Here is a 12,926-nt window from a genome sequence, read left to right on the forward strand (position 1 = left end):
GGAGGATTGAAACTGAGGACGATAGTAGGAGGCTACAAGATGACCTAGACAGACTGAGTGAATGGTCCAACAAATGGCTGTTGAAGTTCAACCCGAGTAAATGCAAAGTAATGAAACTAGACAGTGGAAATAGGAGGCCAGACACAGGATACAGAATAGGAGGTGAAGTACTTAATGAAACGAACAGAGAGAAAGATCTAGGAGTTGATATCACACCAAACCTGTCTCCTGAAGCCCACATAAAAAGAATAACGTCTGCGGCATATGCGAGGCTGGCTAACATCAGAACAGCGTTCAGGAACCTGTGTAAGGAATCATTCAGAATCTTGTACACCACATATTGATTTTGATTTTGATTGTTGCCGCCGAAGGCGGCTAGTTTATTGTGCACCCCATACTCATCCTGTGAGCGGTAGCGCAAAAGCATTACAGAGGGCACAAAAGGTGTTTATCAGACCTCATCTTAGATTATTACATAAACAATTTCTTCAATCCTTCACACCTTATAGATACAATGTCAGCTAGTTACAGAGAAAGTGCTATTACAAGAGCTACATATTTACAGTAAGGCATCATACATTAATGGTAGGTCTTATCGTTAATACATAATAGTTTGGCCAATGGGGATATTACAGAGTCATAGGGGAGCTTCTGTTTATTATTAGTCCTCACAATACACTACTTGTTTCTGAATCTCATATGTCGTTCATCTACTGGAAGCAAAATGTGGGTACAGTGCAAGGATTTCAGGTAATTTATCCATGGTAATAAGATAGGTTGCCATATCATACAGAGTGAGCTTAGATTTATCTCTAAAAGGCTCAATTTTACAACAATCCAAGATATAGTGTTCGAGTGTGTGTCCCTGCCTATGTCCACACACTTTACACTTTACTTCATCTAGATCCCTATACAAGCCGAACTGCCAGAGATACTTGTAGCCATGTCTTATACGAGCTGTGACAACATCTGTTAGTCTACTGACTTTGTTACTTGCCCCATACACATGTTTTACTTCACACATTTCATTGTGATGAACAATGGACCTACTAGTTCCAGTTTGCACTGTTCTACTTTCTTCAAATCCATCCAGGAGTTCTCGTCTAATGACACTTTTAAGGGACCTATTTGATAACTCAAGATTCCGTTCAATACTGTCTTTATTTACTGCAGCCTTAGCAAGGGCGTCAACTTTGTCATGTTCCTGCATGTCAATGTGAGAAGGAATCCACAACATTTTTATATTTACCCTCTTGCTAAGTATTCTTACATATCTACGTCTAGCTTCCAAGACAAGCACGTTATTACTTGATTGCAAACTGTTTATTGCTCGTAGTGAGGATAGGGAGTCAGAAATAATTAAGCTGTCTACTTCAGTGTTGTCAATAATTTCGAGTGCTACCAGTATCGCTACCAACTCGGCCTGCATTGTGGACGCCCAGTTACTAATTCGGATATTTCTTTGAATTGTGCTGCCATCGGGCTGATGAGCAATAACAGCACTTCCTGCCCTCCCTGTAGCTGTATTGAGTGATCCGTCAGTGTATATGGTCTGTGCAGTGTTGTTTTCAGCTTGTATATTGTGAATGTGCTCTATGGTGCTTAATTTAGCAGCAAGCTGAGCATGAGGGTTGCTTGTGATTAGTTTCTTGGTGGGGTATGCAGGGGTCAGGATGTCAAAAGGTACTATCTGCCAGGGTGGAAGGAAGTGCTGTACTCTTTCATCTGTATATACATCGTGCAGTCCCATCATTTTAATATGAGTGGCAGTTCTTTGAATCCATTTAGACTCGCTAGTTCCATTTCGTATGTGTTCTAACAGTGCAACTGACACAATGTTGTTTTTGTTATCACGCAGCAGCTTTAGTCCCATCATAAGATTAATTTCAAATATTCTATCTCGAATGCTAAGTATATTTAATTCTTTCCGCATGTTGAGAACTTTGGTAGTTATAGGACAGCCAAGTATAATTCTGAGTGCTTCATTTTGCATTTTTTTCCAGTCTATCAATACTTTTGCCATTCTGCAGGACCAAAGATGGTGCATGATAGTCTATCAGAGACCTTATATACGCTAAATACATCATTCTTGCTATTCTAATATTAACACCATATTTCGGGCTGTACCCCACTACAGTTCTGAGAGCCTTGAGTCTGTCTCTACATTGTTGATGTAACTTATTGACTGCAGTTGAGGTACAAGGGACAGAGACTCCAAGGTATTTGAAAGAAGAGACATAGTCTATTGGTATGTTGTCTATCTTAAGTTTTCGTGGTCCACTTTTGCGGTTGCCAATTTGTCTGTTAAATACCTTAGTTTTAGCAGCGTTGATTACAAGACCAAGGCTCTCACAAGCTGTATGTATACAATTTAAGACTGTTTGCATTTCGCGGTGGGTTTTAGTATGCACAAGGATGTCATCTGCATAGCTGATAGTGATGTTTGCCGGACTAATTGGGATTGATTTTAGTAAAGCATTAATTAGAACATTAAACAAGGTAGGACTAAGTACTCCTCCTTGTGGGGTGCCTAGTTGCATTACTTTAGTTTCACTCCTGTAGCCTTGGAACAGTGCAGAGGACTTTCGGTTGGTAAGATAGCCTCGTATCCATTGTAATAAATGTCCCCCTATATCCATTCTCGCTAATTCATACATAATCACTTCCCTATTAGCAATATCAAAGGCATTTTTTAAATCAAGAAATGTTGTGTACTTGTGCCTTTTATCTCCATGAACAGTAAGAAAGGTTGTGATACAGTTGTGTACACTTTTACCATGTGTGAAACCATTGATATCAGGTGACATGTGCTTTTTAACTCTATACAATAATCTATTAAGCACCATTCTCTCAAAGGTTTTGCACATGCAAATGTTCAGTGAGATGGGACGGAAAGCATCAGGTTGTCCAGGCTTTGGTACAGGTACCGTAAGACTGGTGGTCCATGATTCAGGCAACTGCCCAGTGACATAGCTGGCATTAAACAATTCTAATAATGGGTTACCGGGTACACGATGTAGGATTCTTAGAATATCATAGGTGATACCTCACCAGGAGCAGTGCTCCTGCCCCTGGAGAGGGCTGCATCCAATTCATAATCTGTATATGGAACATCACATTCATCATGTTGCTTGCTCAACATGAAATTTATGAGAGCATTTCTGTGTGTGGACCTCTCCCGCAATTTCTCCCTAGTGCTAGCTGGTAACATTCCAAGGCTGGAAACCTGAGCCCATTTTGCAATTAACTGATTGCCTTTCTGTAGCGGGTTTGGGTGTGAAACTTGTCTACTATTTTTACCAATAATTTTGTTTATGCCTTTCCAGGCTTTGCCCAGGGGAGTATGCAGGTTAAGTCCACTAACAAAACCCTCCCATTTATTTTGTCTCAGTTCAGTCATTCTCTCCCTTGCCGCTGCAAGCGCGGCCTGAAACAGTTTTAACATTTGAGGAGTTCTAAGGTTCTTATATGTTTTACCTGTCTGTCTAGCAATTGATTTAAGCTCTTTCAGTTTAGTATCTTCATAGTACTGGTTGTGTCTGACCTGTTTACCAGTACTTCTTTTTGTTTGGCATGACTCACTATTTTTGATGGCCTCATAGGTATTATTTATGAGGTCATCATAAAACTGTTGTACATTCTCAGGCTCATAATTGTTATACCAATGTTCTATGCTGTCTATAAAGAATTTTTCTTGCTCTTTCCTTACTGTTAGCCTGCGTCTACTCAGCTTAGTGCCAGGTAGGTCAACATTAGCCACGTGTATGTTAGCTGTTATGGCTAAATGGTCAGACATTAAGTCATCCATAATATCAGTCTCATGAGTTGTGTATGACAGGTTAAAGCCAATGCACCTATCTAGGACTCCTCCATATATTTGCGTTGGTTGATTCTTACTGAAAATTTGAACATCATCATATGCATCGAGAAGTGCCAACAATCTTCTCCCATTGGTGTTTGTAAGTTGATCCCCTAATTGTTTGTGTTTAGCATTTAAATCCCCAATTAATATTGTAGAATCAGTATGTGCAAAACTAGGTAGGTCAGTATACTGGAAGAGGCCAGTAGGTGCATAGGCGTTCAAAACATTAAGTGTAGAGTTACCAACGTGTACCCGGATACCATGATATTGAAACCCCTCTCGTTGTTGGGCGGGAAGTGGCTCATGCGGCAGGGATTTTTTAACATACATAAGACACGTATTTTTTGATCTGGGATTATAACACTGATAACTAGGCAAATTCTACGGGGTTTTACCTGCGGGAGTTAGGGTTTCCTGGAGGCAGACAATATCTATGTCTTCAGTCATAACCTTATGATGGAGATCTGAATACCGTTTTCTAAGAGAAGCAATATTCCAACTGAGTATCTTGATGACACTGTACTTGTTCTTATGAGATTCAGAGGCCGCCATTGTTCTTTTGTACTTTATCAGTCTGCAGTTTCAGGAAAGCAAGTATGTCTACATACCGGTTGTAGTGCTTTATTACAGCTTCTTTTTCCTCTTCAGTCAGCACATCACCTGTCACCATTTCTTTAAATGTGTCACGGCGGAACCATCTGGGATGTGGCGTGCGCGGCCCGAGGCGGGCATCCACGTCCAGTTGAACTTCGTCACTATCACTACAAGCGTCACTGGTTTCACTTTGTTCTTTACCACAATCACTTTCAACATTTCCACTACTGTATTCCTTCAAACAGAGTTTATTAGACCCGGTATCAACATCTTGATCGTCATCACCATTAAAGTTCTCACCCTCAGTGTCACTACGTTCATCATCAGGATCAGTTGACCCATAATACACATCGACAGCACTATGCGTTTCTACGTGGAATAGTTTACCTCTGTTCATAGCGCACTGCGTTGATGAGGCTGGGGTGTGGGGAGCCGTGGTGGGAGAGCCCAGCTGGTGTGAGGGCTGGGACACCCCCTGCTGGGGTCTCCCCTGGGGTACTGGCCGCATGGGAGCACATGGTGGTACCCCAGGTTGGTGTGGCCTGCACTCAGTTATTAATACTCTCACAGTGTCCTGAAGAGTGGTTATCATCGTCTATTGGTGCATGATTTCCTTATTGTGTTCGGTTATCTGCTTGGTCAGGTTTTCCACAATTTTGTTTTGTTTTTCTACTGTATGCATAAAAGCTCACTAATTTTCTGTGCCTGATCCAGGCCCCCCGACCAACATGAATAGGTAGGACCTACAACTGTGTCACTCGAGCTACTAGCCGTGGCGTTGGAGTGGTTGGTTAAGGGGGGGGAGTGTGACGGAGTGACCGGTGGGGGCACAGCAGATGAGCCAGGGTGGTTACTGGCGCCCCCAGCTGGTGTACCCCTGGCAGCCCGTCTCGGCGGGAGTGAGGTACAGTCCCCATGCCAGGCGGGAACTCCCTCCATGTGACAGTTTGCACACCTCAGTTTTAGTGCACCACCCTTTTTAGCATCACACACAGACGTTGCATGCTTTCCGGCACAGTGGCCACACCGCTCATCATTCCAACAGTTCCTTGCAACATGATTCCACCGTTGGCACTTGTAACACCTGCGCCTGGGAGGGTTGTAAATCTTCATTGTTAGTTGCCGATAAGCACTTGGAACAGTAAATCTTTCCGGCGGAGTCTCTTCGCTGGTCCAGTTGGCGAGAATAGTCTCTCTGACCTTAGTTCTTTTTGCATTGAAAATATATTCATGCTGCTCTACCAGTGTGTGATCCTGGTAGAGGTCCAGACCAAAAATGATGACAGGTGTCCTGTGGGTATGAGCAGGCGGTGGTGGTTTCCTCATTATTATACCAGCAAGCTCTTGAGTACAGAAATATTGCACCATCTCATCAGTACTGTTCATACGAACATGGTTTGCATGTCTATTCGCCAACCAATACCCACCACCAGGGTGTTTTTTGGCTGCCTCAGCCAACCATGCATATTTTGCTGCAGTTCCCGTGCCCGAGGGAAACTGCAGGTTGGTTCTTTTCTTCTCATGGTTACGATTTATGATATTTTTGACTCCTTGTGTCTTCCTCCGGGACGATACAGTTGTCCAAGGAGTTTCGTCACTATCAGGCTCCTCCTGTCCAGCATTTGAGTCCACTGTGAAAGATACCATGCTTGTATCTTCCTCGTGTAGACCACTTGATGTACTAGCACTCTGGTGTGAGACCACTGTGGCAGCACCTGCCTTAGAGGCAGCAGTCGCCATGCCTCGAGTGTCGGCTGGGCAGGTTCACAGCTGCACACAGCACGAACCACAGAGTTACACATCAACCACACAGCAAAGGGACTCCAATCATATCGCACGATCAGAAGGAAAGATTCACACACTGTTTATGCATGCAGAAGCACTGCTAAGAGGCGGGGCACGAGGAGTTAGGCCTCTCTGCTCCACATAGGCGCGCTTGTTTTCAAGGTCACTCAGTCCGAGCTAAGATTCTTGCCAAATGTATCATTTTGTCACATGTGTAGCTCCTTAGTGTGCACAAACACCTTCTGTATACAGTGTAATAAAACTAACCACTGAAAAATTATATATAACACTAACCGTACCGTAGTATTAATATCAGGTAGAGAGGTGTGAATAAGCTGCAGATACACTTGGCAACGCTGTGGTGTGTACCTGGCAGCAAGCGTTGTGCTGGCCTCCACCCCTCACACACACACAAAATATATGAATTAGCAAAATTATAAATTAAATATGCAATCTGGTATGCACATGGCTTGAAACTGGAGTTATGTAAATTAATTGGATCAGGTAAAGCATAGTAAATTTTATCATAAAACTGAGAGATGCAAATTTCATGAAAATAATTACACAAGTATACAACACTCAACATGTAGTACAATATGATACTTAATAATGGATAAAATGTAGAAAAATATACACAAAAGAATTAACATGTAATGCAGAACATGTAGCAATAAGGCATCAAGAATTTAAAACAAATTTACTTTCTGTAAATGTGTAAATAATAATAATAATAATAATAATAATAATAAAAAAAAGCACTGTGGAAAGAATACAAGAATATTTTGCAATGTTATAGCAACTGCTGTAATTAGCTTAAAATAAAGTTATAGAGTACAGTACTATAAACACAGATACTGTAAAATTTAATATAAAATGCTAAAGGAAACTTCAGATTAAGGTCTAGGGAAAACATAAAATTTGTCTATAATGCACTTCAACTGCTGAAAAAAACAATATTATTTATACTTAATACACTGTACCAGAATGTACTTGGAATCACTTAACATAACATTACTAATGAACAATGGAACTTGTAGCACCAAACACCACAAAAAGGAATTGAGTGAGGAATGGCAGCTAATTCCTCTTATCAAGTCACTGGAGGAAAGAATATTTGATATACAGGGTTATTTCCTTATTAAATCGCAATTATTGTATAGCACAGTGTGTACCAGCTATAGTTTACTTAGCTTCGGGCTGTGGTATCCTCAGAACAACTTTGGCTATCGTGAAAAACAATCCATGAGGAGTCGTGTGGGGAAGGGGGGGAGGGGGAGGTGAGTGGCGGCGTTGTTTACATCTGGAGGCGATCCTGGCGTCGGTTTCCTGAACCTGGGCTGACGTCATGGACTGCTGTGACGTCATGGGCTGCCGTGACGTCATGGGAGGACGAGGGAGACGATTACAGAAACGAAGAGTACAGATGAATGTTGTTTGTAGAAAATACTCCATCCAGTGAGCAGTACACTTCAAAAGGCGCTGGAGTTGATACTCGGCGGCGATAACAGTAGCTAGGGAGCACCAACGAAAATCTGGGCGAGTAGGCTGCAGCGTCTCTGGACGTTTGAAATTCAAAATGGCTGGGTGAAGCTGGCCTTTCCTCCTCCCTGGATGAAATAATGTTCTTGTTGGAAATAACTGCCTTACTTGGAGACGTTGACCTAGTGCAATAGTTGTCTGGTAGGACCCTGGACTAGTAAGATTATCGACGAAAGCAAGTGTTGCTGTGGTAGGTGGCTTGTGCTTGCTATGGCGTCGTGAGAGGCACACGAGGGGAGGTTTTGCTTGAGAGATATCCCTCCCTGCTCACCAGTATTGTGTGTTCCTCTTTCCTTTTTGTTTGTATTGTTACTTCCTTTTGTGTAGGTCTTGCTTAGGGTCTTGGAGTAACACACACATGTACTTCTTGGTATTATTACTTCAGGTAGGATAAATATCAGCACACAAGGTCCTGTACGTCCTGCCTCTAGCGTTGACTGAGAGGAACTGTACACCACATATGTAAGACCAATCCTGGAGTATGCGGCCCCAGCATGGAGCCCGTACCTTGTCAAGCACAAGACGAAACTTTGAAAAAGTTCAAAAGTATGCCACTAGACTAGTCCCAGAACTAAGAGGCATGAGTGTTACGGACCCGAGTCCAGCGTCCGAGCCCGGAGCAGTGACGACTACGCCATCTGTGGGTCAGCTCCCGAAACCCCCTCCAAATATACGACGCCATCTAGTGAGGACGAGATATACTGGCCACAAGGGCTAGTTTCCTGTCCTAATCAGCTTGTGACGTAGCCACTGATGACCTCTGGTGAGGTGACGCTTAGACAGCAACGCCATCTATGGAGTGGATAGGTAGGCGTTTGTGTCTAAGCCTGTAAGTGAGGTGCCCCAGAGTGTAACTAGTACTGATGACGTGTCTGATTACAGTCGACCTGGGACTGCTGTAATGGAAGGTGGATGAGTCTACCCAAGGCAGCTGTAGAATCTCCACGCTTCTGCTGCTGAAGCTGTGAGTCACCCCCCGGATGAACACTGTTGTGTTAGCCTGCCTGTGACGTGGCAGTTGAGGATTTGTCGTACCCGGGGCTGACTGGAGGAGAAGACTAGTCACTGGGGTGTTGTGGTGAGGAGAGTGATCTGTGAAGTCACACGAGGCTCCTGCCTAGGGCTCGCTACCCTAGTATCGGTCGTGGAGTGGCCTAACCTGCGGAACTGATTGGAACCTGCCAGCTACAGGCTGGATTTGTGGTTGAAGGCCTCCACGACAGTGCCCCCAGTGGAACTGTGATTTGGCTGGCCTATGGCCAGGGTAGACTTGAGAGAATCAAAAGATTCAACGTGAGGCCACAAGAGAACCAGGACCACTCGTCTTGAGCACCGTGAACGTCCAGAGTCTTCTGAGGAAGACAAGTGATTGTACATACGTGTAGTCATAGTAACCGCGTGTGACGGTTTAAATGTTTATTTATTGGTGGTGGTGAATATATATTTAAGTTTAAGAGCAGTTTTATCCCTTCCCCTTTAATTTACTTGCGTTACGGAGCACACCCCTTGAAAGCCACTACTAACTTGGGGCCGGATACCCATACTCTACTAACATCAGAGAAAGAACCCAGTTGCGACCCAAGAGGGCCGTAACATAATTAGCATCCCCAGCGGGATCCGACCCTTTGTCAAGTATGTTTGACAGGGGTGGTGAAGTGGCGCAATCCCTGTAAATAATTCCCCCTGTGTGTGACTATTAGGACGTTATACGTCCTGTGCGGTGCTCGGAGTGATTAAGTGCAATATTGTGTAGTGCGGTGCTCGGAGTGATTAAGTGCAATATTGTGTAGTGCGGTGCTCGCTGTGATTAAGTGCAATATTGTGTAGTGCGGTGCTCGTTGTGATTAAATGCAATATTGGCAAGTGCGGTGCTCGCTGTGATTAAGTGCAATATTGTGTAGTGCGGTGCCCGGTGTAATTACGTGCAATATTGGCAAGTGCGGTAAAAGGTGCGATAAAGTGCAATATTGACGTAAAACAGTGATCGATGCGTTAAGTGTTAACGTGAAAGTGGTGTGTTAAGTGCTAGTGCTCCATCTCAGTGACAATGACGGAAAAAGCGACCATCGATGATCTGGACGATGTTCAGGCTTTTCTGAACAGGGAGAACTGTCTTGCCAGATTAAAATACCTGGGCAAACAGGAACTCGTACTGGTGAGTGCCTACCTGGAGATCAAGATACGTGCCAGTGATTCCCGCGTGGAGATCTTGTCCATGGTTCACCGGCATTTGAAGGTCGAAGAGAAACAGGAAGGCGAGGCACAAATTACGAAAGAAAGTGAGGAAGTAGCTTTCACTGTAAAGGAAGATAAGGGCAGTGACATTGACAGTGACGCAGGTGAGCTAAATATAAGTTTACTTACAGTCAAAATGCGTGCCTTAGAGATAAATCGCGAGATAGAATGGAAGAAGTTAGAATTAGAACGAGAATTAAAAGATAAAGAAATGGAGATGAAAGGTAAAGAATTGGCGATGAGGCGTTTAGAACTAGAAAGAGAAGAAAGAAGAGAAGAGCGAGAAAGAGAAGAGAAACGAGAAAGAGAAGAGCGAGAAAGAGAAGAGAAACGAGAAAGAGAAGAGCGAGAGAGAGAAGAAAAAGAAAGAGAGACAACATGAGCTAGAAGTATTGCGGTTAGGCGGTGGGAGGCAAAGAATGGAAACGAGTGGTTTCGATCCGGTAAGGAACATCAAAATGGTCCCGAAGTTCAACGAGAAGGAAGTTTCGAAGTTCTTCGCGGCCTTCGAGAAAGTCGCAGCCTCTTTGGAGTGGCCAAAGGAGAATTGGGCCATCATGATACAGTCTGTCTTGACTGGGAAGGCCCAAATCGCCTACTCCACATTGTCCCTTGATGACTCTGGCGATTACAACAAGGTGAAGAAAGTAGTGCTCATGGCGTACCAATTGGTACCTGAGGCTTACAGGCAAAAGTTTAGAAACCTGAAGAAGACCTCAGAGCACACTTTCACCGAATTCGCGACCATCAAGGAGCGACTTTTCCAGGAATGGTGTGCCTCTCGGAAGGTGGAAACCAAAGAAGACCTCGAGCAGCTCATACTGTTAGAGGACTTCAAAGACTGTCTGGCTGGAGACCTAAAGACGTACTTAGAGGAACAGCAGGTAGAGACCTTGAGTGCGGCAGCCACCATGGCTGAGGAATACATCCTGACGCATCGGTCTTCCACTAGGTATGTTCCTAGGAATTACCCACGTCGGTTTGACAAACCTCGTCATGACGAAGAGGAGACCCCCGTCCCACAAAGCGCTAACAAGACGCCCCCAAGTAGCCCTCGAAGGACTAGTCCTAACAGTCCGAAACACCGGAGTCCGAGGAGGAATATGGTGTGCTGGACTTGTGGGCAGAAAGGGCATGTAGCTGCTATGTGCCGAGGCAGAAGAGGTAGCGGCGCTCGTAGGGTGGTGATGTTGACGAGCTGTGTGACACTACCAGCAGGAAGCCCGTCTACGACTACGCAGGAAGAACCCAGATTGTTTTCCCCTCACACTTCAAGCGGGTATGTAACGAGTGATCATACTGGTAGATCAGTTGTAGTGCTCAGAGATAGTGGAGCAGCCCAGTCCCTGATCGTGAGAAACTCGTTACCCGAGGGAGTGAGTGTGGATGGGAGACAAAAGGTTGTCCTGGTTGGGTTTCCTAGGACGCGGTACGTCGCCCCCTTAGTGCCAGTACATCTTGACTCGCCTTACTTCAGCGGCACATGTGCGTTGGCAGTAGTTGATACCCTACCTATAGCTGGGATTGACGTGATACTAGCCAACGACTTGGTGACAGATTGGAGCAACAATCATCCCAAGGTCGCGGACGAGTCGGCCGGAACAGCAAGGTCTGAGGTAACAGCAGGCAGTGGTAATATCCAGGTACAGTCAGACCCGGAATTAAATATGTTTAATTCTTCCTCTCACCTACAGATTGACAGCATGCTAGCAGAGTCTCCTGATTCTTCTCCCGACGAGGAACATGCGGTTAAGGTAGCAGAAGCGACTGAGCAAGAAGAGAGGCTTTGTGTACGGACACCCACGGATACCAAAGAGTCTGGAGCGAAGGCAACTGAGTACTTGCGGTATGGCAAGATACCACGTTCATTGAACCGGCCAGAGATTCCCCAGACGTCGGAGGTATGTGAGGTATGTGTGAAGGTTCTAGTGCCCTCTCCGGTCCAATCCAGGCTAAAGGATGTAGCTGGCTATAGACATTACAGGCTCGGGAAGCTTATCCCTCGGTTGGCCATATGTTTCTTAGCAGTATTTTGTTTTGTTCTCGTGTGTGTTCTCAGTGAGGACCAGTGGACGACCCGACAGATGATGGCTCTCTTAAACATCGCGAAGAGATCCCAGGGATTGGAGATTTGCACTGCGAGTGTTGCAGTCAAAGGAGGGACCTGGAAGGTGATGATAGATACAGGAGGTACGAAAGATGATATTATGAGTGACTATTTCCGACAGGTTGACACCCCCTGCATGATTGCCGAGCCTGGATGCTGCATTATACGGAACGTTGGTCGACCTGACGGTGGTAGAGCGGACACCATCGATGTACAAACAGCTTTGTTGGGACTAGGTGTAGACCTAGTAGAGGAGAATTTGAGAATTTTGTCGTACCCGGCAGTTGAGAATTTGTCGTACCCGGGGCTGACTGGAGGAGAAGACTAGTCACTGGGGTGTTGTGGAGAGGAGAGTGATCTGTGAAGTCACACGAGGCTCCTGCCTAGGGCTCGCTACCCTAGTATTGGTCGTGGAGTGGCCCAACCTGCGGAACTGATTGGAACCTGCCAGCTACAGGCTGGATTTGTTGTTGAAGGCCTCCACGAAGGTGCCCCCAGTGGAACTGTGATTTTGCTGGCCTGTGGCCAGGGTAGACTTGACAGACTCAAAGGATTCAACGTGAGACCACAAGAGAACCAGGACCACTCGTCTTGAGCACCGTGAACGTCCAGAGTCTTCTGAGGAAGACAAGTGATTGTACATACGTGTAGTCATAGTAACCGCGTGTGACGGTTTAAATGTTTATTTATTGGTGGTGGTGAATATATATTTAAGTTTAAGAGCAGTTTTATCCCTTCCCCTTTAATTTACTTGCGTTACGGAGCACACCCCCTTGAAAGCCACTACTAACTTGGGGCCGGATA

This window comes from Procambarus clarkii, chromosome 56, assembly GCF_040958095.1.
Source record: "Procambarus clarkii isolate CNS0578487 chromosome 56, FALCON_Pclarkii_2.0, whole genome shotgun sequence".
Taxonomy (NCBI): domain Eukaryota; kingdom Metazoa; phylum Arthropoda; class Malacostraca; order Decapoda; family Cambaridae; genus Procambarus; species Procambarus clarkii.